The sequence below is a fragment of the Monodelphis domestica genome, chromosome 1 (assembly GCF_027887165.1).
Source record: "Monodelphis domestica isolate mMonDom1 chromosome 1, mMonDom1.pri, whole genome shotgun sequence".
Lineage (NCBI taxonomy): Eukaryota > Metazoa > Chordata > Mammalia > Didelphimorphia > Didelphidae > Monodelphis > Monodelphis domestica.
The window spans coordinates 261155792-261181053 of NC_077227.1; the positions used below are offsets into that span (position 1 = coordinate 261155792).

At 42.5% G+C, this 25262-nt stretch overlaps 1 long non-coding RNA gene across 1 annotated transcript in view; it reads left to right on the top strand.

Moving 5' to 3' along the window:
• LOC103103184 (uncharacterized) overlaps positions 1–23195 on the top strand; it is a 40009-nt gene extending 16814 nt beyond the window's left edge. The window contains exons 4-5 of the long non-coding RNA XR_457370.2: positions 21957–22048; positions 22855–23195. This is a non-coding gene — a long non-coding RNA (uncharacterized LOC103103184). The remainder of the gene's footprint in view (positions 1–21956; positions 22049–22854) is intronic.
• The last annotated feature ends 2067 nt before the right edge of the window (positions 23196–25262 follow it).

A 25262-nucleotide genomic window follows, 5' to 3' on the forward strand; every position in this document is an offset into this window, starting at 1 on the left:
GGCTTCCTTTTAAGTCCCATCTAAAATCTAATTTACTTATTTATTTAATTTATAATACTTTTCCATAGTTACATGATTCTTTCCCTCCATTCCTCCCACCCCCCTCCTGTAGCCAACGAGCAATTCTGCTGGGTTTTACATGTATCATTGATCAAGACCTATTTCCATAGTATTAATATTTGCATTAGGGTGATCATTTAGAGTCTACATCCCCAATCATATCCCCAACGAAGCAGCTGTTTTTCTTCTGTGTTTCTGCTCCCATAGTCCTTTCTCATAAGTCCCTCAAAATTGTTCTGGATCATTGCATTGCTGCTAGTAGAGAAGTCCATTACATTTGATTGTGCCACAGTGTATCAGTCTCTGTGTACAATGTTCTCCTGGTTCTGCTCCTCTCACTCTGCATCAATTCCTGGAGGTCTTTCCAGTTCACATGGAATTCCTCCAGTTCATTATTCCTTTGAGCACAATAGTATTCCATCACCAACAGATGCCACAATTTGTTCAGACATTCCCCTATCGAAGGGCATCCCCTCATTTTCCAAATTTTTTTTTGCCATGATAAAGAGCATGGCTATAAATATTTTTTACAAATATTTTTCCTTATGATCTCTTTGAGGTACAATAAAATCTCAGCTTCTGTAGGAAGCCTTCCTCAACCCCTCTTAATTCCAATGCCTTCCTATTGTTAATTACTTCCCATTTATCCTTTATGTCGGTTATTTTTTAAAAATTTATCTGCTTATATATGGTCTTTCTCATTAGATTGTAAACTCCTTGAAGGCAGAGACTGTCTTTTGCCTCTTTTTGTATTCCCTAGTGCTTAGCACAGTGCTTGACACATGGTAGGCTCTTAATAAATTTTTGCTTATTGTTTGGTTGATCTGTTCCACCTCTCTTTTCACTTCTACCATGAGTGAAGGAGAGATTTTTTAAAAAGTAGTTATTTTTAAAAATGAGTTTGTATTTATACAAATTATATTGAAGGGCAGCAAAAGATTTCTGACATGTTGGTATTTCATTATTGAAAAAGATATATGATAAAAAAAAATAGTAGGGGCAGTAATCAGAATAGTGCAGAAGATAGGGCAGGAAATGGACTCTTTGGCACTGATGAGATCTGTCCTAGCTATAGGTAAGGGTGCCCAAGTCAGAGAATATTATTGATTTATATTCCATAAGTTTCAAGAGCATGGTAAAAGTGTGAATCCATGTTTTATCTCTAGATAAAAGAAGCTAGTCAGAAGTCATTTATGTCTGGTTGGGTCATGAAGCCTCCCATGTTGTTCTACTCCATGCAAACTTATGGGGATGTAGATGAGTAGCTAGAGAATAACTCCTACTATTCCAGAAGTGGGGGCCCCAGGAAAAGGGAATAAAAACCCTCATCTTTCCTTTACTCTACCCCTTCCCCCCCCAAAAAAAACCCCAGAAGAATCTTTTCACTTTACAGAAACAACTCCCTCCTAGAAACTGCCACATGAGGTATTCATTTAGATGTACGGGGGGGGGGGGGGGGGGGGTGGTTTCTAATACAGTGTAATTTCCTTGAAGGAAGCAGCAATTTCATCCTGACTATTTATCTTCAGGGCTTAGTACAGAGCCTGACACATAGGAGTGCTTAATTCATTCTTATTGACATCATTGTCATCTTCTGGCTAGTGATTTTTATCTACCAGAATTTTTTCTGCTTTGCTGACATCTGCTGGTCTTCTGCCAAATTGCAATTGCTATGAGGGTCTCTTCACTGGAGTATTTATGGACCTTTTGGGAACATTGGCTCAGGACTATTTCAGCTCTTTTGTGAGTCAGACCCACAAATCCACAACACGATGAGAGTTCCTTAGGAATTTCTTCCCTTTGGAATTGCTTTTCTTCTCTCCCAATGCCTATTTTCCCATGCTCATCTGCTAGATGGTTTGGAATGAGCTAATTCCTTTAAATTTCCATCATATCTCTAGGCAATGGGGCCCTAAAGATTACCCTGGAATTTTACTTTAGCAAGATTACAAGTGATTCATTTAAAATAAATATCAGATTCCTTGCCATCTTGGGGGAGAAGTAAAATACCTCAGGGATGAAGGAAAGTAGGGAAGGAGAGGAGTTGGAGAATTTGGCTCAAAAATTTTTTTTGAAAGATTAAAAAATGTGTTTACACATAAGTAAGGAAAAAAGAATATATATGTATATTACATACATATAGATAGATAGATACAGATTAGAGGTGACTCGGTGAAACTACTGAAACTCAAAAATCTTACTTTTTTCTATCCATTTCAGGAAGAGATGTTGATTAAGCCATCCTTTATAAATTGACCTATCACTCTCTACTCTAAACAGTGTTTTCCCCAATCCTCAAAGTGCCTAAGAAACTTTCATCTATAAATCAAGTTATTCTCCAGTCTTCCAAATTCATTACAGCCTCTGTGCTCATGTTCATAGTGCCACCATAGTAAAAACCTCATATTTATAGAGCACTTAGTTGTTTGTTTTTTCACCCAAAAACTTTGTGAAATGTACTGTGAGCATGAGGTTCATAGTACTTACTAATAAGGAAACTAAGGCTCAGTTTCTAACAAACTTCCAACATAGAACTCTAACTCAGATACTATTCCAAGTTTATTGCTTTCTTTCTTTTGCCATCTTGCCTCCTCATGCCTACAGCACCTTATTTCTCCATTCTGTCTAGTTAATTTTTATTTATCCATCTCCTCATATTAGTTCTGCTCTTATTGGAGGGGAGAGTGGAGAGTTCTTCCCAAAGCTTCTTTTTAAAGAGAGCAACCAAGGAGGATAGCATAGGGTTTAAAAAATTTTTTTAAAGGGGAGGGGCACCCAGGACAGCCATCTCTTTACTTTCCATCTGGTTTTCTTCACATCTGGTTGCATTCTTTGGACTTCTCCAACTTCTCTTTCTCTTTTTCTTTTTTAACCCTTATCTTCCCTCTTGGAATCATTACTGTATATTGGGGCTAGGCAATAGAGATTAAGTGACTTGCCCAGGGCCACACAGCTGGAAAGTGTCTGAGTCCAGATTTGAACCTAGGACCTCCTGTCTCCAGGCTTAGCTCTCAATCAATTGAGCCACCCAGCTGCTACCAATCATGTTTCTTTCTTTCTTTTTTTAAATTTTAAACATTATTTTTATTTGGTCAATTTCAAACATTATTCATTGGATACAAAAATCATTTTCTTTTCCTCCCTCCCCTCCCGCCACCCCTCCTACAGCTGACATGGGATTCCACTGGGTATCACATGTGCCCATGATCCGAACCCATTTCCATGTTGTTGGTATTTGCACTAGGATGTTCATATAGAGTCTACATCCCCAATCATATCCCCTCGGCCCCTGTTGTCAAGCAGTTGCCTTTCCTCGGTGTTTTTACTCCCACAGTTTGTCCTCTACTTGTGGATAGTGTTTTTTCTCATAGATCCTTGCAGATTATTCAGGGACATTGCATTGACACTAATGGAGAAGTCCATTACATTCAATTGTACCACAGTGTATCAGTTTGTGTAAAATGTTCTCCTGGTTCTGCTCCTCTCACTCTGCATCAATTCCTGGAGGTCATTCCAATTCCCATGGAATTCCTCCAGTTTATTATTCCTTCGAGCACAATAGTATTCCATCACCAACATATACCATAATTTGTTCAGCCATTCCCCAATTGAAGGGCATCCCCTCATTCCAGTTTTTTTGCCACCACAAAGAGCGCAGCTATGAATATTCTTGTACAAGTCTTTTTCCTTAATATCTCTTTGGGGGTACAAACCCAGCAGTGCTCTGGCTGGGTAGGCAGTCTTTTATCGCCCTTTGGGAATAGTTCCAAATTGCCCTCAAGAATGGTTGGATCAATTAACAACTCCATCAAGCGATGCATTAATATCCCAACTTTGCCACATCCCTTATAGCATTCATTACTTTCCATAGCTGTCATGTTAGCCAATCTACTAGGTGTGAGGTGATACCTCAGAGTTGTTTTGATTTGCATCTCTCTGATTATCTGAGATTTAGAACACTTTTTCATGTGCTTCTTAATAGCTTTGATTTCTTCAACTGAAAATTGCCTATTCATGTCCCTTGCCCATTTATCAAATAGGGAATGGCTTGATTTTTTTGTACAATTGATTTAGCTCTTTGTAAATTTGAGTAATTAAACCTTTGTCAGAGGTTTTTGTTCTGAAGATTGGTTCCCAATTTGTTGCTTCCCTTCTGATTTTAGTTACATTGGTTTTGTTTGTACAAAACATTTTAATTTGATGTAGTCAAAATTATTTATTTTACATTTTGTGACTCTTTCTAAGTCTTGCTTGGTTTTAAAATCTTTCCCTTCCCAAAGGTCTGACATGTATACTATTCTGTGTTCACATAATTTACTTATTATTTCCTTCTTTATGTTCAAGTCGTTCACCTATTCTGAGTTTATCTTGGTGTAGGGTATGAGGTGTTGATCCAAACCACACTGTCTTCCAATTTTCCCAGCAGTTTTTATCAAATAGTTGATTTTTGTCCCAAAAGCTAGGGTCTTTGGGTTTGTCATAGACTGTCTTGCTGAGGTCACTTGCCCCGAATCTATTCCACTGATCTTCCTTTCTGTCTCTTAGCCAGTACCAAATTATTTTGATGACTGCTGCTTTATAATATAGTTTGAGATCTGAGACTGCAAGTCCTCCTTCCTTTGCATTTTTTTTTCATCATTTCCCTGGATATCCTTGATCTTTTGTTCTTCCAAATGAACTTTGTTATGGTTTTTTTCTAATTCAGTAAAAAAGGTTTTTGGAAGTTCAATGGGCATGGCACTAAATAAATAGATAAGTTTGGGTAGGATGGTTATTTTTATTATATTAGATTGTCCTATCCATGAGCAGTTAATATTTTTTCAATTGCTCAAATCTAGTTTTAGTTGTGTGGAGAGTGTTTTGTAGTTGTGTCCATATCATTCCTGTGTTTGTCTCAGCATATAAATTCCCAAGTATTTTATATTGTCTAGGGTGATTTTGAATGGAATTTCTCTTTCTAATTCCTGCTGCTGAGATGTTTTGGAAATATATAGAAATGCTGATGACTTATGCGGGTTTATTTTGTATCCTGCGACTTTGCTAAAGTTGTTGATTATTTCCACTAGCTTTTTAGTTCATTCTCTAGGATTCTTTAAGTAGACCATCATGTCATCTGCAGAGTGATAGCTTGGTCTCCTCTTTGTCGATTTTAATACCCTCAATTTCTTTTTCTTCTCTAATTGCTACTGCTAGTGTTTCTAGTACAATGTTGAATAAAGGTGATAATGGGCATCCTTGTTTCACTCCTGCTCTTATTGGGAATGCATCTAGCTTATCACCATTGCAGATTATGTTGGCTGATGGTTTTAGATAGATACTATTTATTATTTTTAGGAAAGGTCCTTCAATTCCTATACTTTCTAATGTTTTCAATAGGAATGAGTGTTGTATTTTGTCAAAAGTTTTTTCTGCGTCTATTGAGATAATCATGTGATTTTTGTTGATTTGCTTGTTGATATGGTCAATTATGTGGATGGTTTTCCTGATATTGAACCATCCTTGCATTCCTGGTATAAATCCCACCTGATCATAGTGAATAACCCTTGTGATGACTTGCTGGGGTCTTTTTGCTAGTATCCCATTTAAGACGTTTACATCTATGTTCATTAAGGAGATTGGTCTGTAGTTTTCTTTCTCTGTTTTTGGCCTGCCTGGCTTTGGGATCAGTACCATATTTGTGTCATAAAATGAATTTGGTAGAACTCCCTCTTTGCTTATTATGTCAAATAATTTGTATAGTATTGGGATTAGCTGTTCTTTGAATGTTTGATAGAATTCACTTGTGAATCCATCAGGTCCTGGGGATTTTTTCTTGGGGAGTTCTTTGATGGTCTGTTCAATTTCTTTTTCTGATATGGGATTATTTAAGTATTCTATTTCTTCTTCTGTTAATCTAGGCAATTTATATTTTTGTAAATATTCATCCATATCACCTAGATTGGCATATTTAATTGCCATATAATTGGGCAAAACGGTTTTTAGTGATTGCCTTAATTTCCTCTTCATTGGAGGTGAGTTCTCCATTTCCATCCCTGATACTGTTGATTTGATTTTCTTCTTTCCTCTTTTTTATTATATTGACCAATATTTTGCCTATTTTGTTTGTTTTTTTCAAAATACCAACTTCTAGTCTTATTTATTAGTTCAATAGTTCTATCACTTTAAATTTTATTAATTTCTCCCTTAATTTTTAGGATCTCTAATTTGGTTTTCTTCTGGGATTTTTTAATTTGTTTGCTTTCAAGTTTTTTGATTTGCATGTCAATTCATTGACCTGTGCCCTCCCTAATTTGTTAATATATGAACTCAAGGATATACATTTTCCCCTGAGTACTGCTTTGGCTGCATTCCATAGAGTTTGAAAGGATGTCTCATCATTGTCATTTTCTTCAATGAAATTATTAATTGTTTTTATGATTTGTTCTCTGACTAGTCAATTTTGGAGAATCATATTATTTAATTTCCAAATAATTTTTGATTTGGCTCTCCATGTACCCTTAATGATCATTTTTATTGCCTTATGATCTGAAAAGGTTGCATTTATTGCTTCTGCTTTTCTGCAGTTGTATGCCATATTTTTATGACCTAGTATATGGTCAATCTTTGTGAATATGGCATGTGCTGCTGAAAAGAAGGTGTATTCCTTTTTGTCCCTATTTATTTTTCTCCATATATCTACTAACTCTAATTTTTCTAAGATTTCATTCACCTCTTTTACCTCTTTCTTATTTATTTATTTATTTATTTATTTATTTGATTTATCTAAATTTGATAGTGATAGGTTCAGGTCTCCCACTAGTAATAGTTTTACTATCTACTTCCTCCTTCAATTCTACTAGTTTCTCCAATTAGAAATTTGGGTGCTATACCATTTGGTGAATGCATGTTGATTAGTAATATTTCCTCATTATCTATACTCCCTTTTATCAGGATGTATTTATCTTCCCTATCCCTTTTAATCAGGTCTATTTTTACTTTGGCTTTGTCAGATATCATGATTGCAACTCCTGCCTTCTTTCTGTCAGTTGAGGCCCAATAGGTCTTTCTCCACCCTTTAATTCTGACCTTGTGAGTATCTACTTGCTTCATGTGTGTTTTTTGTAGACAACATATGGTAGGATTCTGGATTCTAATCCACTCTCCTATTTGTCTACCTTTTACGGTAGTGTGTTCATTCCATTCACGTTCAAAGTTATGATTGTCACTTTTGAGTTCCCTAGCATTTTGATATCCTCTCCAAGTTCTGACCTTTCTTCTTTTGTTATATCCTTTTAAACCAGTGGTTTACTTTTCATCAACCCCCCTATTCCCCTCCTTTGATATGCTTCTCTTTCTGGCCCCTCCCTTTTTGTTCACTTCTTGTTTTTTTAGGGTCTGTTAAGTTCCCTCCCCCTTCTCCTTCCCTCCCTTTTTTTTGAACTCCCTCTCCCCTAACCCCCTTAGTTTTCCCTTCTTTCTTACCCTGTAGGATAAGATAGACTTTAAGATCCCAATGGATCTAGATGATCTTCCCTCTAAGAATTGATTTCACTGAGAGTAATATTCAAGTATTACCTATTAGCACTCTCTTCCTCTCCCTCTTATAAGAGTATTCTTCCCATATCCTTCCCATGTGTATCTTTGTGTGATGAAGATTATTCTATTTATTTTATTACCTCAAGTATCTCTTAGTACCATCATCTATTCCCCCCCCTTTTTTGCATATCATTTTATAGCCTTTAATGCCCCAATCTTTTCCTATGAATGATTCTTCTCTTTACTATAATAATGAAAACATTTTTGAGAGTTACAAATAACATTTCCCCCATATATATATATAATTTGATCTAATTGTAGCCCTTAAAGAAGAGAGTTTGAATTTAAAAAAAAACATTTTTCTCCTTTTCCCTCTCTTTCATATTTACCTTTTCATGTTCCTCTTGATCTTTGTGTTTGGATATCAAACTTTCCACTTAGTTGTGGTCTTTTCTTTACAAATACTTGGAAATCTTCTATTTTGTTGAATTCCCATACTTTCCCCTGGAAGTATATAATCAGTTTTGATGGATAGGTGATTCTTGGTTGAAGACCCAGTTCTCTTGCCTTTCTGAATATCGTGTTCCAATCCTTGCAGTCCTTTAGTGTTGAAGCTGCCAGGTCTTGTGTGATCCTGATTGGTGCTCCTTTGTATCTGAATTAGTTCTTTTTGACTTCTTGTAGTATTTTCTCCTTAGCTTGAAAGCTCTGGAATTTGGCGATTACATTTCTGGGAGTTGTTTTTGGGGGGTTTAGTGTAGAGGGTGTTCTCTGAACTCTTTCAATGTCTATTTTGCCCCCTTGTTCAAGAACTTCAGGGCAGTTTTCTTGGATGATCTCTTGAAGTATGGTGTTAAAGTTTCTGTTTATTTCTGGATTTTCAGGTAGACCAATGATTCTCAAATTATCTCTCCTTCCTCTGTTTTCCTGATCTGTCACCTTGTCAGTGAGATAGTTTATGTTTTCTTCTATTTTGTCAGTCTTTTGATTTTGCTTCATTAATTCTTGCTGTTTTGCAAAATCATTGGTTTCCAGTTGCTCAATTCTGGTCCTTAAGGCCTGGTTTTCTGTCATAATCTTTTGGTTTTCTGCTTTAGCCTTTTGGTATTCAGCTATGATTTCTTCATATTTTTTTTTGGAACCATTTCCCACTTCTCTTTCCAGAAGGCTCCCATCTTTTTGATAAGCTCCAATTGAGATTCTTCCAGGGCTTGTGGACAATTTCCATTTTTTTTTAGGTTTTGCCTTTGTTTGAATTTCATCCAGTATTTCCTCTGTAGCCTGGGTTTTTCCTCCATAAAAATTCTTGAGGGTCACAGTCTTCTTTTTGTTTTTTTTTTTTTTTGGAAAGATTTTGAGGCTCCTGTGCACAATTATCCATTTTCCTGGATGTTTTTCCTTTTCTCTTTTGTCAGAAATCTGAGTCACCTGGGCAGATTCTCTGTGTATGGAGTTAAGGAGCAAGGATTTTGCCTGAGGCAAGCTCTTGAATATCCACAGTCCTTTGCAGCTCTTCTCGGTGCTACCTTCCCAGGGGCGCTCAAGTTCTGTGCTCTCCTGCCTGCCTGGGTTTCTGTTCTAGCTGCTTTCAGGGGTGGTTCTCTGGCTGTCCTAGTCAGCTTCCAAGGACCTAGAAGTGCCCCCTTGCTCTCTCTAGAGGTACTCCTCGCTCACTCCCTGGTTCTGGCAGGCACGCTGGCTCCGGGCACCTAAGGTCTGTGCTCCCTCGCGTGTTGGGGTTTCCTGCCTAGCTGCTTTCAGGGGTGGGTCCCCTGCAGTCCTAGTCAGTTCCCAAGGACACAGAGGTGTCCCTTGCTCACTCCAGAGGTGCCCCCTTGCTTGCTCATTTTGGCATGATCTGGCTCTGGCTCTGTAGGTGGGGGTGGGGGAGGGTGGATCAGCTTACCTTTGGGTGGAAGCCCTTTCACCCTCTTATAGACTGGAAAAGCCCCAATCCCACACACTTTCAATGCTGCACCCTACTGTACAGCTCCTCTGAAAATGATTCTTAAGGTCTTTTGGGGTAGTCCTTGTTGGTGTGTGCTGGGGAGAGGAAGTGATCTGCATTTAGACTGCTGCTATGTTTATCCAGAAGTCTCTCCCAATCATAAGTTTCTTGGAAGAGATGGTCTTTTAAAAAAAAAAATTTGTATCATTAGTGCTGAGCTCATAGCAAGCACCTAATAAATCTTAATTGACTGACTGATTCATTTAAGAATCTTTACCCCCCTTCTCATGCTCATGCTCTCTCCTGTAGGTTTTCTACTTCTCAAAATAGCTAGAGTACGTATATTTTTTTCTAACAAGAGATCATCTGATTATAGATTATCTTCTTATATCCTCTAGTGGTTTTGTGTGACTCTGAGCTCCCTAACTAGACTCTAAGATCCTCAAGGACCAGGTCCATGTCTCCTGAAAGTCCACCATATGCATTGGCTGAATCTAACTCTTCCTAAATGGTAGCAGATTGGTTGATGCCCTGATCTTTGGGGTTTATGAAATTTTATTTGGTGTCCTAGAGTCAATTTGCAAACACATTTGATATATAAGTATAACCCCATATAAGCATGCAAATATACAAATTCACTACTGTAGATTCGAAACAGTGTTTTGAAAAGAACATTAGACCTGAGATTGGAAAACCTGGGTTTGTTCCCTGAGTGTCCTCCAAAACTAGCTATATGATGTTAGGGGAGGTAAACCTCTATGAGCCTCAGTTTCCTCATTTATAAAATGAAAGTATTAAACAAAATAACATTTAAGGATCTCTCCATCTGTAAATCTAGTTATATGGTTAAAAAGGAAAAATAATGATGCTAGAGCAGTAGCTAGGGATAGAAAGCCAAGCCTGCAGATAAGAGGTCCTGGGTTTAGATCTGACCTCAGGCACTTCATAGTTATGTGATCATGGGCAAATCACATAACCCCAAATGTCTAGCTCTTACTGCTTTCCTCCCTTGGAACCAATATTTAGAATTTATTCTAAGTCAGAAGGTAAGAGCTTGGAAAAAAAAAGATGGCGCTAGAGACCCATAATCAGTAGTTGTTGCAGTTGAGTTGTTTTCCAGTAGGGATGGCTCAAACAGAGTCAGTCATACTCTTATTTCCTACAGTTTTCCTAGTCATCAATATGTGTAAAAGAATTGGCTAGAACTGAGGTTGAGAGTCAGAAATCTGTGAGCAGCTCATTTTTACCATGCTTTAGTCTAACCAATGGAACTAGCCACCATGGAAAATGTTTCCACCAGCACCATCTGTAGGGTAGGAAAAATTAGGACAGTCTTGACTCTTCCCAGATCTTTAGCAGGACCTGGCAGATGGGCAGTGACTCAGGGAAGAACCTTGGCAGGGGTAGTGGAAAGAGAAAGAGGTGGTTTCACCAGCATGCGCACCCGCACATAAGCAATCAGCCCCTACAGTCACCAAAATAAAGGAAATAAATTATCCCTTTTCATTTTCAGGCTGGTTTTAGGCTAAATGTGTCCCTTTGGTGACTTTAAAAAGCTACTTATTTCACCAGCATAAATGTGTTGGTGTAGGTTATATGATGTCTCTTCTCAGGTCTCTACCTTCCCTCCCCAACTTGGGGATGATTCTGGACCCCATGACTCATGTAGATAATTTTGTCTATGATAGTAGGGCCTCAGAAAGGGAGTACTCAGGAGGGTACCCAGTATGAGTGGGGAAAAGATATAAGGAAGACTTCTTTGCAAAGTTTTATTTAGATGTCTGGGATTTATTCTTAGATCACTAAATCTTAAATGGTCTTGAAGTGCCCAGTGAATTGATCCCAAGGATGAGGTGAAGACCAACAATGTAAAGCACAAGAGGGGGTTTATTAAACAAACTGCAGCTTAGGCTCAGCACTCTAAAATGGCTGGAGCCCTGTCTCCAGGGCTAAAAGGTCTTTTATATGCTGGAGTGAACAAGAACTTCTACAGTTTGGGTTGTTATCAGCTCCTGGAACATTTCAGGGTGTGGTAACTTGCCTGCAGGGTTTCTATGGGTGAGGGGGACAGGGAAGGGGAAAAATAAGTTTAGGAGTTGGTTCCTCATTCCCCACTTCTTCTGCTGTACATGAGGAATCTTCCTCATGCTACCGTATCATCATAAGGGGATTCAGTAGGAGTCAGGGTTTGATAATGCCGGCAAAGGACCATTAGCTGGACAGTATTAATGTGATCCTTGACAAAGGCTACTAGGTGATTAAGAATGCATGGGCCAAAGGTTAAAAAGAGAAGGAGGAGGATCAGGGGGCCTAATAATGTAGATATGAAGGTTGTCAGCTAGGGAGAGCAGTGAAAGAGTTGTTTATACCATGATTCTTGCGACTCCCGCTCCTTTTGGCATTTGGCGAGGCCTTCTCGGAGTTTGAACATAGATTCCTTAACTAGCCCCATATGATCACCATAAAAGCAACATTCCTCCTTTAAGGCTGCACAGAGGCCGCCTTGCTGCAGAAATAGGAGGTCTAATCCTCGCCTATTTTGGAATACTACCTCTGAAAGGGAGTTAAGAGATTTTTCAAGGAGGGTGATAGAAGCCTCAATCCTAGCGAGATCCTCATCTACTGCTGCTCTAAGTGCTGAGAGACTCTGATGGGGTAGAGTGAGAGAGGCAATGCCTGTCCCTACCCCAGTGAGGCCAAAGATGGTGGCGAGGTGATGGCGGTTATTGGCTCCCTTCGTGTTCTAGCAGGAGGACCTGACCAGGGTCCCCAAAATCTAAAGTCATCATCCTCAGTGTGATAGAGGATGCAGGGCACAACGATAGTAAGGAGGCATATCTCGTGTGTCCGTTGTAAGGTGGTGAGGGGGATACAAGGGGTCAGACCAGTAGTCGTGCATAACCACCAGGCTCCGGCGAGAGGGATAAGGAATTTACCAGTCGCCGGGGTAGAGTGTTGGGCACAGACATGAGACTGAGGGTGGGAAATATTCCCTACGCAGTGATCAGCGCCTAAAACAGACTACACGGTCAGGCCCGACTTCCTTTTGTTCCAATCACACTCTGGTGGGGACTCCTGCTGGGAGGCATTAAAACTTGAATTCAAGGCAATAGCATCATAGTAGGGAGGTTGGGTGTCAAGGCAGAGCCAGCATGAGTCAGTGAGATTCAGTGTGGTCTGATTTAAGGAAGTATATGAAGCTTGCAAGAGGGACCACAAGGGGGGTGGTTCTCGGGGTTTGAGGATGGGGCCAAGGGGGTTAGGTGTAGCCGTGGCTAGCAGGGATGCTTCTACTGAGGAGCTGGGATTTTGTATGGGCCGGGTAGGTTTGTTGGGGTTGGCAGGGATTTTCAGGGGGTTCAATACTCTATTGGGGCATAACGGGGGCATGGGTTGGGTAGGGAGGGCAGGTTCCTTCTTAATCACAAAAACCCTCCAGGGTCTGCACTACTCATGTAGGCACGTATGCCCCCAAGTGTGGCCCAAAAACATATCCCGGATCCTGTGGGCTAAGGACTGTCAAATTGAGATACTGACAATCTACACAGGATTTTGTACATCCTGTTGCCACATGATACCCTAGCTCTGTGTGAGGTCTACAGCCCTGGGGACCCCAGGAGAGAGAGAGAAACAAGTCTGGCCTAGCTGGAGGCCAACAGGTTGGCTGCGTCTCACATCCCCAATGAGAGTAATAGTAATGTCCTAGGGAATTACAATAGGACAGTCCTGGATTTGAGGAAGGGCAAATATAATAGTCATTGTAGGTGAAGTGCATATGTGGGGCCCCAGGGACCTTTCTCCACACAGGATTTGGTTGTGACAATAAGGTGGCAGGGAAGGAGAATAAAACTAGGAGCACCATAAGTGCCGTAAGTTTGTAGGATAGTAGAGGAGTCCCAACTTCCCAGCATCCATTTCCAGAGCTGGTGAGGATTATGGAACAACTCTTGGTGTGGTTGATAAAAGAAACCAGTCTGTATCAAGCCCAACGCCATAACTAGGGCACACAGCAACATGATGTGTTTTTTCCCTCAGTGATATGTACCTTAAGCGGGTCTCTGGGTTACTTTCCACCTCTTCCTGATGGACAGCGAGGGCAGAGCAGCCAGTCAGATGTGAGAAGGATGGATACAAGGTCCAATTCTGTCTACCTTAAGAGCAGAAAGGGTTACAAAGAGAACAACATAGTGTCCTTTCCAGCGAGGCTGGAGGTTCCCCTTCCTATGCCTTTTGACCCAAACCCAGTCCCCAGGTTGGAAGTTGTGGGGAGTATGTGGTGGTGCCTGAAAAAGCTCCCTTAATTGGGGCCATATATCTTGATGAAGGGCTGCCAGTCCCAACAACATAGACTAAGGTCTCTCGGGATGCCAGGTGTCAGGGAGGTGGGAGGGAGATATAGAAAGGAAACTAGTACAAGTTCTGGACTTTCTGCCACTGTGTTGGAACAGGTAACAACGGGAATATTAGAGAGAGAAGAAATTGTCAAGACTGACAGTTGGTGGGGGGAAGGGGCAAGTGGGAGTGGCAGTGAGTCTTGTGACTAGTACTTCCTTCCTGGCATTGGTAGTGGGAGGAGCTTTGGCTTCCCATTCTGGATAGGAGTGCCTCAATTTCTTCAGCCCAAAGAGACAGGCCCAATCAGCTCTGAAGATCAGAACTTTTCTTGTTGCTTGCTGTCTACTGTTAAGATTTTGAAATTAAGAAAACACAGCACAGATATAGCATAGACAGGAATAAGAGAAACCCTCCACCAGCCTGTGAGGCCTGGCCTCAGCTCCAAAGCTGAGAAAGACTCCAACCTTATTTAGGGACATCCCTCTTTCATTTTCCCTGATACCTCTCCAATCCAAACTGGTTATTAAAATTTATCTTATTTGAATATCGCAGTCAGATAAGTGGACTATCTTTCCTGGGGCATAGAGAGAGTTGAACCTCAGTTCAGTCATCCAATTATAAATGTTCCTTAGACCCCTGCTGGGCAACCAAATTCTGGGAAAGGCTTATCCCTCAGGAGGATCCATGTTTACCTCCTCTGGGACAACTTCGGCAGTAATCCAGCAAGAAAACATCCCCGCAGGCTATCATAAGTGGCTCATTTCTTGGACACTCCATTTGGTTCAAAAATAGCCTCTTGGCAAGGGGCATCTCTCGCCTTTTCCTCACTGATAGCCATATTCCCTCTCTCCCTTTAACTCCTCCATTCCCTGCTACAAACCTTCCGTATCCCCTGTTCTTCATATCCACTGCATTCTTTCCCTATAAATATTACAGAGCCCAAAAGAATCTCATAGGGGGAAAGAGAATGTGGGCTGGGGGTGTTCCGGTCTCGGAACAGGGCTAAAGGAAGGAGGGTCACTATAAGTCTCAGCGCCAGGGTCGGCCAGCCCTGTGTGACCTTACCTGGGGTAACAAAAAGTGAAGAGTAACGAATGGGTGCTATATGAAAATGCATAGCGATAAATCTTTATTAGGTTCACACAAAGCATATATAGGTTAAGACACACAGGAAGATATGATGTTACTGCCCAGCAACAGCAGGAACCAATAATTGGGCAGATTCATAGGAATTCATGAAGTTACCTGCCAGGCACAAGGAAGAACTGAGAGGATTCCAAACAAGGGCAGAGAAACAAGTTTCCCACAGTCTCTCACACTTTCTCACAAACCTTATCAATCCTCCCTCTGCTGACTATTCCAACCCTGAGCATGCAGCTGGGCAGGTTGTACACAGTTCAACCCACGACCTTGACTATGCAGCCCAAGCAGGGAGAAGAGGAGGGCTTTAACCCTTACAGCAATGCCTCAACTACAGGTCACCCAATCTATGCCAGTCTCAAGGGCCAATTTAGATAAGGTCTCCTTGATTGTCCTATTCATTCTCTCTACCTGTCTGGAGCTCTGGGGATTATACTCGCAATGTAATTTCTAATCTATTCCCAGGGCTGCAGTGACTGCCTGTGTGATTTTACTCATGAATGCTGGTCCATTGTCCAAACCAATGAATGTGGGGAATACAAATCAGAGGATGATTTCTTCCAGGAGCTTTTTGGCCACTGTCTGAGCTGTTTCAGTTTTAGTTGGGAACACTTCAGGCCAGCCTGAAAAGGTGTCAGTAAAAACAAGGAGATACCTGAATCTGAACTGTCCAGACTTTACTTTGATAAAGTCCACTTCCCAGGACTGACAGGGGCGATCTCCCCTTAGGTGGTTGCTGATGTGATTGCCAGGTTTGGCCGAGCGCATTAACTGACAGGCCCAACAAGCCTCCATGAGGCAGGCCAGGAATTTCTGTCTCCCCGGGAACCGCAATTATCCTTTTTCCAGGAGTTGGGATAGTTTTCTGTCCCCTGCATAGGTAAGGTGGTACAGCTGGGTGCTCAGCAGCTGCCCCTGAGTTTCAGGGAGAAGTGTATTGCCCTCCGAGTCTTTATACCAGAGACCATTCTTCATCCCCTGCTGCTTTTGTATCCACATAAGGTGTGTCTCAGAATACTGGGATTCCCCTTTAGGGGGAGGCGGAATCACCATGGGAAGGACTAAAAGGGGGGCATTGAGTGCTGCTTCTTGTACTGCCTGGTCCGCTGCCCTGTCCCCTCAAGCCTCTAGAGATGCCCCCTTCTGGTGTCCAGGAATGTGAACCACTGACACCCTCTTTGGCAGATGTACGGCCAATAAAAGGCCCTGGATTTCAATCAAATGTTTAACCTCCTTCACCCCCCCACCGTCAAGAACCCCCTTTCTCGGTAGATAGGCGTGTGAACATGTAGAGTGGCAAAAGCATACCTGTTGTCGGTGTATACCATCAGGCATTTCCAGGGCTTTCTGCAGAGCGATCAATTCTGCCATTTGAGCTGATATACCTTCACGAAGGGCGGCTGCCCAGATGAGGTTACAGGAAGCATTGACTACCACAGTACCAGCCCTTTGTTGCCAGTTTATGATGAAGTTGCTGCCTTCTGTAAACCACACGTGGTCTGCATTCAGGAGAGGCACGTCAGAGAGATCCAGATGGGCAGAGGTAGCAGTGGCTAGGATTTCTTGACAGTCATGTAGGGGTCCATCTGGTTCTGAGTCGGGCAGCAGGGTTGAGGGGTTCAGGGCTGAAGTCACTTGGAATGAGATTCGGGTGGAGCATTGAGTAACAGACTCTGGTAGTTGGCAAGGTGAGCGTTGGATAGCTACCTGTTGGGAGGCTATCTAAGGACCCGCTTGATTGCATGGGAGGTGACCACACGGAGGGCCTGCCCGAGTGTTAGTTTGTCAGCGTCCCATACTAGGAGTGCTACTGCAGCCAGGATCTGCAGACAAGGAGGCCACCCCAGGGCTACTGGGTCCAGCCATTTGGAAAGATATGTGACAGGTCTATCCCCAGACCCAACTTCTGTGTCAGAACCCCCTTAGCTATCGTCTTCTTCTCAGCCACATAAAGTCGGAACGGTTTCTCAGTGTTGGGGAGAGCCAGTGCTGAGGCAGTTAGCATGGCATCTTTCAGTGCCCGAAAGGCAGTGTCCATATCAGGGGACCAAGTCCACCCCGGATTTTCCCTTGAACCCTCATACAGGGGCTGGGTCAGCTCAGCAAACCCAGGAATCCAGAGGTGGAAATATCCTACAGACCCAAGAAACTCCCTGACTTGTCTGGGCCCTGTTGGGGTGGGGATTCCCAGGACCATTTTCTGCATAGCATGGGTTAGCCACCATTGTCTCCTGCGAAGTTTGTACCTCAGATATGTGACTTCCCTCGCCATTTATTGTATTTCATGGCCTTCCTAGCACTGAGTCTGTAACCGAGCTGCTCTAGGGTTCTTAAAAGGGCCAGAGTGCCCTCCTTGCAAGCGGCCTTGGTGGGGGCAGCTAGTAGGAGGTCATCGACATATTGGAGGAGGGTGACATCAGAACTCTCAAAGATCTGAGGGGGGAGCCTCATTGAATATTGAGGGGCTATTCTTGCTGGTTTCCCCTCCACCTTTAAGGTTACCCAGGACTCCAAGAGGGGCTCAGAGTCCCGTGCCCCTCAGTCATCTGTCTCCTGGGCCCACAGGACTTTCAGTTGCTGGTCATGGCGGGGGTAATGGGGAGACTCTGGAGGGTCTTTCCATCCAGACCATTTCTTCGGTCTCAGTCGGAGGGGTGGTCTTTAGTCAACTGGGGGCATTGCCTCTTCCAATGATCCTCCTCATTACAATGAAAGCAGCAGAAGTGGGGGTATCTTCCACGATTTTGAGAGGGTCCCCGAGGAGGGGGCTGAGTTATGGGGCACTGGGTTAGCCCAGCCACCAGAATTCTGGCAAGGTATTTCTGGTTTTTGTGATCCTGCTGGAGGTGCTCTACCAATTTGTCCGGGGTCTCGTGAGAGTTAAACACTCGCTCAGCACCTTTTAGGAGGTCACCGAGGGACTGGTCACCCAGTCCTTCAACTTTTTGGAGCTTCCAACGAATGTCAGGAGCTGACTGGTTAACAAAGGCCAAGAGTATGGCAGCACGGCTTGTTTCTGCTTGGGGGTCCATTGGAGTAAACAGGTGGAAAGCCTCCTGCAATGTCTCCAGAAAGGAGGCAGGACTCTCCTCTAGTCCCTGTCTAAGTAAATTTATTTTAGCCAAATTGGTGGGCTTACCAGCTGCGGTGTGGAGACCGGCCATGAGAGTCTGGCGATAGACTAGGAGATGCTCCCTTCCTTCAGGTTGATCAAAATCCCAATTGGGGTGGTTCAGAGGGAACGCGTCATCAATGAGGCTGGGCTGATTGTGGATCTGCCATCAATTCCAGGAACATTTTTCCTGGCTTCCAGGAGAATCCATTCTGTCTCCTCAGTGGTAAAGAGAACCTGCAAATGCTGTTGGCAATCATCCCACGTGGGGTTATGAGTAAAAAGAATAGAGTCAAGTAAAGAGATTAGTTTTGGGGGTTGTTCAGAAAAGGAGGGGTTCTGCGTTTTCCAATTATAAAGGTCACTGGAAGAAAATGGCCAATATTGATATACTTGGGGCCTACCCAGAACTCTGGGCCCAATGACCCTGATGGGGAGAGCAGTGTCGGAGGTGGGCTCCTGAGGTTTGGGGGTGCCTTGTCTGCCCCAGGTATGAGTGCCATGAGCTAGCCCCCCACCTTTTGCCTCGTTCTCGGCCCCTAAGTGAGGGTATAAGGGGGCATAAAGTGGGGGTGGCAGTGGCAGGTCTGGAGGCTAGGGGGTCAACTGGTAATATGGGTGGGGCTGAGGCCTCTGGCTCAGAAGATGTCCCAGCGTGCCTGCGCCTCTTTTCCCTCACATCCTCCAAGAAGGTCAAGGCCTTAAGGGCTCCCTTTGAGGGAGCGGGGATCTGAGGGAAGAAAGGGTTGGAGCCACAATGGGGGGTCCAGGACTAGGTGTTGCCAGGTAAGAATATAAGGAATCTAACCGGGGTGGCCTTGTGGGCTGGGATCTAGAACCTGGGCCCAGACTTTGGAAATAACCTCTAAGTTGAGAGTCCCCTCCTTGGGCCATCCCAGACCAAATGCCGGCCACTCCGAAGAGCAGAAGGTAACAAGTTTACTCTTTTTGATGGACACGGAGAGATTGTGGGCCCTCGCCTTGAAGACAGAGAAGAGGGAGAGCAGAGTGGACTCTCCCTGTCCCATAAAGTCCTGTAGAATGAAAGGAGTTGGTAGGCTATACACAAAGGCGGTGAACATGAATGCAGACAGGGCAATATGGGACGGACTGGGCAGCCAAGACAGACACAACAAATATGAACATTGGATTGGATGTGCTCCTCTACTCACCCCAAGGGGCAAGGGGTGAGTGATCCCCAAAACAGAGTGGTGTGGTCAGGCTTCCCCCGGGGCCGCACCCTCTTCCCCCAGTGTGTCCACTGTGTTTCCTAATTCCAACCGGGGGGGCCTCTAACCACCCTGAACCAGAGACTTGAACCCTGAGTAAGGGCCTTTAACCCTTGTAGCAGGGACTCAAACCCCACAAATAAAATCGACTAAAATCGACTGGCCATAATACCCCATTTAAGGGAGTCAAGTCTGATGGATCCTTCTCATGGCTCATCCAAGGGAGAGGGAGTCGGGGATCTTAGGTGAAGATAGCTAAGAGGGGTGCTACAGTCTTTGTCCACATGCTTCCCAGGATTTCTGACCTATCCCCTTGCGGAAAAATAGGAACCATGTACTTTCCCAGGCCACACTCAGAAATAGGTGGGCGGTTCTCCCCAATGAGTTCGGCTTGGCAATAGGCTGTCCCCGAACAACCCCTGGGCCAGTGACCAGTGGTCAGCTACTTAGCCATAGGTCGATGACTCAGGAGACCCTATCCCCTCACTCTTATACAGCATTCTCTGCACATTCATTCAACACCTCCGGAGGCTATTCACTGGACCTTACCATCTTCCACCGAGATGTGACGTGTTCCGGATCCCTTCGTCTCAAGTCACCCTGGAGACAGGGGTCCCCTTCCTCTGTTGGTCAGACTCTGCTTCCTTCGTGGGATCCCAGGCAAGCCCCCATATGAAGTGCCCGGTGAATCAATCCCAAGCATGAGGCAAGACCAACAATGTAAAGCACAAGAGGGAGTTTATTAAACAAACTGCAACTTGGGCTTGGCACTCTAAAATGGCTCAAGCCCCCACTCTGGGGCTCAAAGGTCTTTTATACACTGGAGTGAACAGGAACGTCTGCAATTAGGGTCGTTATTGTCTCCTGGCGCATTTCAGGGTGTGGTAACTTGCCTGCAGGGGCTCTAGGGGTGAGGGGGACAGGGAAGGGGTATACAGGTTCGGGGAGCTGGTTCTTCAGTCTCTAGCCCTAACTGGGGCAACTACATGGCAGAATAGATAGAAAACAAAGCCTAGTCAGGAAGACAAATCTTTCTGAGTTCAAATCTGGTCCCAGATACACTTTTAGCAGTATGACCCTGGGCAAGTCACTTAACCCTGTTTGTCATAATTTTCTTCTCTGTAAAAGAGCTGAAGAAGGAAATGCCATACCTTTCCAGTATCTTTGCCAAGAAAACCCTCAATGGGGTCACAAAGAGTCAGACACTATTGATGACCAACAACAATCCTACCTGGAGCCTGTGTTAAGTTGAACCTTATTTGAAACCTTCCATTCTCAAGATATGCTTTCTTATTCTTACAGTTCCCAACTAGGTGTCATGCTGAAGCATGGAATTTGGAGGGTATCAACCAGCACCAAGGGTATCAACACTCTCTGAATCGCCATCTTTTCAGGATAACCCCCTTCCTATGACAATTCCACGGATGGATCCTGAAAAAGTCAGAATATGCTCAGTCCCTAGAGTTAATATCAGAAGCATTTGGGAGTTGGAGTAGTAAAGGGACTGGGGCAGGATGAATCAGTACCTCTGCCTTCTAGATCAAAGCCTAGCAAGGGCTCTTGTTTCCAAGAACTGCTGGAAAGTTATTATTTCATCCTGGATGGTTCTTTCCAAATAATTTTGGAGAAAAGAAACATCAGTACAAATCTTGCTCAGAGAAAAAAGGATGTCTTAGACGAAGTAGGAGACAAATAGGAAAATGGGCAGGGAGAAACATAGACGAATATATAATATAGTGCTAAAATATATAGCTAAAATAAAATATATAGATAAAAATATAGGAATGAGGGCCAGAGATGGAGCCTACCTAAGAAAGACTGATGAAAATGCATTTCCCTGGAGTCTTACAAGTCAAGGGAGTCTTCAGCTGACGATGAAAGGAAGTGGACAAAAAACTGCTTGTGTATCTGTGTAACCCTGTTAGATACCAGAGAAATTTGTGATTTTGGAAGAAACAAAACAACAGGGTTACTTTCTATTTTGCTGTATAAAATCCAAGAAAGGAATGAGTAATAAAATCTATGGCATCAATATCTTTCCCCAAATTCACAAAGTATTAGTAACAAAGAAATAGGAAAGGGAAAAAGGCAAATTTTACCCCATAGGCATCATAGAAACTTTGTAAAATGGGATCCATGCCTGGAATAGGGCAGTAGGGCAAACTGAACTCAAGTGGGACAGAATAGATGAGAAGGGTATTAGCACAGTTTAAGATGATATTAACATCCGAAGAAATAAAAAACAGTAGTGGGCTATGACATTCATGAGGATAAAACCCCAAGTCTGAAATAGTTCTAGAAAGAAACTTATTAAGTCATTTGGGAAAGGAGAGCAAGTCAGAAAGGAGGTATCTTATTCAGGCTCTGGAAGGTTTACATTATTGAGAATTTTTTAAAATTAATTAATTATTTTTAAAAAGAAAGCCCCTGGCCTTCTGTCTTAGATTAGATACTAGGTGTCTATTCCAACCCAGAAGAGTAGTAATGGCTAGTTTATCTCACCCAAGAGGAAATTCCTTAAAGATTCTGAGAAGGAAAGCTGAAAATTAGAAACACGTTGAGCTGCCAGTTCCTGTACATATCTGTTGTTTCTCTGGTCTATTCTCTTCTTCCCCAGATTTCTCCTCAAAGAGGGACTGGAACCATGAGTGTCCTCCAAAGCAGAAAGCAAGAAGATCTCTTTTCACCCCAGCTCTGCTCCTGAGGGAGGTATGCAGTGTCAAGCCAGCATTTTCTTCACAATGAATTAAGCTTTATGCAAATAATCCAGTCTGGAATCTTGAGCTACACTTGAAATTCTCCTAAGGCTTAGCTTTTGCAAATCTAATAAGAGGAAATCAAATAGGGATGAATGCAAGGTCTTACAAGTAGGCTCAAAAACCTCATTTCACAAGTACCATATGAAGACATTGTAACAAATCATTTGATAAAGCCCTGGGATTCTGAGTAGAGTCAATAGTGTAAGAGGGCAGACAAAAAAGCTAACTGGGGAGTGTAACAGGCTGCACTGAGAAAGGCAAAACAGTATCCAAGACTAGGGAGCTGATGATCTTGTTTTCTGCTTTAATAAGAGAAAATCTAGTGCATTATTTGGTGCCATATTTGAATACCGATATTTACAATCTAGAGAACACTGAGAGGAATGGGAAAGGAACAGTTCCTAAGCACCTACTCTGTGCTAGGCATTATGATAAGCACTTCACAGATATTATCTCATTTGATACTCACAACAGCCCTGGGAGGTAGGTGCTATTATCCTCATTTTACAATTAAAGGAACTGAGGCAAACAGAAGTGAAGTTTATCTACGTAGTAAATGTCTGAGGTCAAATTTGAATTCAGGTCTTTTTTCCCCTAACATTTAATTTTTTTTCAATTACAGGTGAAAGGATTTGTTTCTAATATATTGAATCATTTTTATTTCTGGGTTTCATATTAATTCTCAGATCCATTCCTCCAACTGCTGTACTCATTCCTTTTGTTCCTCAGAAATTCAAGAAGTTTTTTCCATTGTAGGATAAGAAATAGAAAGGTGAGACCTGGGTGTACCTGTTGGCAACATTTACGTTGGAGTAAATGGAGAGTCATGCATGACCAGATGAGACCTGATCACAGACACCAGGCATGTATTTATCCACCATTACTCAATGATGGGCCTCCTCTTCCTTGGTTATTCATCAATTAGGAGAGGTCTTGGGATGTCTAAAGGAAAGGCCAAATGAGGGGCTTCCAAAATTGTATTTAAGGAATCTGTGAGGCTGGAACTTCCTGGTCTTTGATCACGGAGAAAGATCAATGACCAATGAATGTATTGGTTATTGCTGGTCTAAATAATAAATTGACTTTCTTACCTGGAAGTCAGTCTCTTAGAATGTTTAATTGTCACACGTGTAAACAAAATTTTTTAACATTTACAAAAAAGTACTGGAGTTCTAAAGTCTCTTCTTCCCTCCCTTCTTTCCCCTCTCCTTGAAAAGGCAAGCACTTTGATATAGATTAGACATGTACAGTCATGGAAAACATTTCCATATTAACCATAAGAAAACACAGATAAAAAATGGGGAAAAAAAGAAAGTAAAAAATAGTATTCTTCAATCTGCATCCAGACTCCAGCAGTTCTTTCTCTGGAGGTGGATATAAGTTTTCATCTTCAGTTAAACTCAGGTCTTTCTGACACCAAACCTGGTGTCCTAACCTCTATGTAACCCAAATAGCAAAGGGCTTCAAGATCTTGCCACATGAGGACTATCTGAGCATGATGAGCCTGCAGAAGAGTAGGTTTAGGGGCATATGAGAGCAATTTTTCCCTATTTGAAAGACTGTTTCATGATAGTAGGATGAAACTTTCTCTGCTTGACTCCAAAGCATAGAACTAAGAGCAAAATGAATAATTTTGAAAATGGGCAAAAAGTTAGAGATTTCTGTGTGAAAAGAAAACAACTTCCCAAAATCTAGAGCTGTCTCCTGGATAACTAAGCCTGAAGTCAAGAAGACTCATCTTCCTGAATTCAAATCCAGCCTCAGACACTTACCAGCTCTGTTACCCTGAGCAAGTCACTTATCTTTGTTTGCCTCAGTTTCCTTATCTGTAAAATGAGCTGGAAAAGAAAGTTTTCTTTGCCAAGAAAAACCCAAATGGGATCACAAAGAGTCAGACATGACTGAAAAATGACTTGACCACAAAAAAATCAAGTGTGATAGGCTGCCCTAAAAGTGATGAGTTTCCCATTACTAGAAGTCTTCAAATGAAGACGGATGACTTTTTGCTGAGGATATTTTGGAGAGGATCCCTGATCAGGAATGGACTAGGCTAGCTGGCCTCTTGTGCCTCTAATGACCAGGAGATTCTGACCTTCAGCTACTGCCAGATAACAACCTCAGGATTAAGGAAGGGAACTTGACAACACCCTCCTTTGGGGGGGGGGGGACCCAAACATTCTATCAGGAAAACTCCTGTAAAATGCAGACCTGGCTCCATTTCATCACAGAGAATGAGAAGCAATCAACAACTTTGCTGAAACACATCTCACCTCAGTGTGAGCTAATGAAGCCCACCTGCCAGGCTGATGTGAGGCCCAGTTCTTCCCCCTTGAGCCCAGCTAGCCGTGTTAATGAGAGGCAAGCATCAGAAAAGAAGAGGAAGAGACCTGGCTTTGGCATCAGAAGCCTTCCATTTGTATCCCATCTCATCTTCCTCAGGCCACCTGGGGCAAAAACCACAACCTTTCTGGATCTGTTTCTTTCCCTAGAAAATGAGCGTTTGGAGTTACCAAGGTTCTTTACAATTCTCTGCCTCAGTATTTAATTTAAGGTTCTCACCTTCATTTTTGTTTTTCATTCATTTTTCAGTGGAGTCCAACTCTGTAACTCCATTTGGGATTTTCTTGGCAGCTACTGAATTGGTTTGCCATCCCTTCTCCAGCTCATTTTATAGATGAAGAAACTGAGGCCAACAGGCTTAGATGATATGCCCAGGGTCACTTGGAGAGGAAGTGCCTGAGGCTAGATTTGAACTCAGAAAGGTGAGTCTTCCTGACTCCAGACCCAACATTCTCTCCACTGAACCATTTAACTGCTCCCCACATTCCCCCATCTTCATACACACATTTATAACTTCAGGGTTTATAAAGCTAATTCCTCCATCTCAAATATCATTATCCTTATTTCATGGATGAGGAAATTAGGGCTCAGAAAAGCCATATGACTTTCCTTAAATCACACAGCTACTAAGTGATGGAATAAGACACCCCAAGCTCCTGAGTACTGAGGATAGGGAGCTTGTGTTGGAGCCCAAATACTCTGGGTCTCAAATTTTTGTTCTTGCCACTAAGCTATCCTACTTTTTTCTTCATGGTTTGACACTCCCCCTCCCCATTCTTTTTTTTTTTTAAACCCTTACCTTCTATCTTAGAATCAATACTGTG